The following is a 2,500-nucleotide window of genomic DNA, read 5'->3' on the forward strand; positions in this document are numbered from 1 at the left end:
AATCTCTTTCTAGTTGTTCTGAAACAATTAGGAGATTCTCTGGAAGAAATACGGGGTTTTGCTTTTGGTGGCAACATGCTATTGGTCGCTTGTGGGGTCAAATCAATACGTTCTAGGAAGAAATATTTGAATATCAATCTCATCGATCTCATAAGTATCATATCAAATCCCATCAATCTCATAAGTATCATACCAAATCCCATCAATCGAATCACTTTTTCGAGAAATACGAGACATCTAAGTCGTACAAGTAAAGAGATCCATTCATTGATAAGAAAAAGAAAAAAGGTGAACGGTGATTGGATTGATGAGAAAATAGAATCCTGGGTCGCGAACAGTGATTCGATTGATGATGAAGAAAGAGAATTCTTGGTTCAGTTCTCCACCTTAACGACAGAAAAAAGGATTGATCAAATTCTATTGAGTCTGACTCATAGTGATCATTTATCAAAGAATGACTCTGGTTATCAAATGATTGAACAACCGGGATCAATTTACTTACGATACTTAGTTGACAAGTATATAATGAATTATGAGTTCAATGGATCCTGTTTAGCAGAAAGACGGATATTCCTTGCTCATTATCAGACAATTACTTATTCACAAACCTCGTGTGGGGCTAATAGTTTTCATTTCCCATCTCATGGAAAACCCTTTTCGCTCCGCTTAGCCCTATCCCCTTCTAGGAGTATTTTAGTGATAGGTTCTATAGGAACTGGACGATCCTATTTGGTCAAATACCTAGCGACAAACCCCTATGTTCCTTTCATTACGGTATTTCCGAACAAGTTCCCGGATGACAAGCCTAAAGATTATTTTATTGATGATATCGATTTTGATGATAGTGATAGTGACGATATCGATATTGATGATAGTGACGATATCGATATTGATGATAGTGACGATATTGATGATGACCTTGATACGGAGCTGCTAACTATGTATATGACGCCGAAAATAGACCGATTTGATATCACCTTTCAATTCGAATTAGCAAAAGCAATGTCTCCTTGCATAATATGGATTCCAAACATTCATGATCTGTATATGAATGAGTCGAATTACTTATCCCTCGGTCTATTAGAGAACTATCTCTCCAGAGATTGTGAAAGATGTTCCACTAGAAATATTCTTGTTATTGCTTCGACTCATATTCCCCAAAAAGTGGATCCCGCTCTAATAGCTCCGAATAAATTAAATACATGCATTAAGATACGAAGGCTTCTTATTCCGCAACAACGAAAGCACTTTTTCATTCTTTCATATACTAGGGGATTTCACTTGGAAAAGAAAATGTTCCATACTAACGGATTGGGGTCCATAACCATGGGTTCCAATGTACGAGATCTTGTAGCACTTATCAATGAGGCCCTATCAATTAGTATTACACAGAAGAAATCAATTATAGAAACTAATACAATTAGATTAGCTCTTCATAGACAAACTTGGGATTTGCGATCCCAGGTAAGATCGGTTCAGGATCATGGGATCCTTTTCTATCAGATAGGAAGGGCTGTTGCACAAAATGTACTTCTAAGTAATTGCCCCATAGATCCTATATCTATCTATATGAAGAAGAGATCAGAAGGGGATTCTTATTTGTACAAATGGTACTTCGAACTTGGAACGAGCATGAAGAAATTAACGATACTTCTTTATCTTTTGAGTTGTTCTGCCGGATCGGTCGCTCAAGATCTTTGGTCTTCACCCGGACCTGATGAAAAAAATTGGATCACTTCTTATAGATTCGTTGAGAATGATTCTGATCTAGTTCATGGCCTATTAGAAGTAGAAGGCGCTCTGGTGGGACCCTCACGGACAGAAAAAGATTGCAGTCAGTTTGATAATAATCGAGTGACATTACTTCTTCGGTCCGAACAGTTAGATATGATGCAAAACAGATCTTGTTCTATCGTTGATCAGAGATTTCTATATGAAAAATACGAATCGGAGTTTGAAGAAGAGGAAGAGGTCGTCGACCTGCAACAGATAAAGGAGGATTTATTCAATCACATAGTTTGGGCTCCTAGAATATGGCGCCCTTGTGGCAAACTATGTGATTGTATTGAAAAGCCCACTTTTCTCTATCGGGCTCGGGGCAAGCGGACCTTTTATCATGAAGAGGATGAGTATCATGAAGAGGATGAGTATCATGAAGAGGATGAGCTTCAAGAGAATGATTCGGAGTTCTTGCAGAGTGAAACCATGCAGTACCAGACACGAGATAGATCTTCCAAAGAACAAGGCTTTTTTCGAGTAAGCCAATTCATTTGGGACCCTGCGGATCCATTCTTTTTCCTATTCAAAGATCAGCCCTTTGTCTCTGTGTTTTCACGTCGAGAATTCTTTGCAGATGAAGAGATGTCAAAGGTGCTTATTACTTCCCAAACAAAACCTTCTACATCTATGTATAAATGCTGGTTCATCAAGAATACGCAAGAAAGGTACTTCGAATTGTTGATTCATCGCCAGAGATGGCTTAGAAGCAATAGTCCATTAT

Source organism: Musa acuminata, unplaced genomic scaffold (genome assembly GCF_036884655.1).
Source record: "Musa acuminata AAA Group cultivar baxijiao unplaced genomic scaffold, Cavendish_Baxijiao_AAA HiC_scaffold_909, whole genome shotgun sequence".
NCBI lineage: Eukaryota > Viridiplantae > Streptophyta > Magnoliopsida > Zingiberales > Musaceae > Musa > Musa acuminata.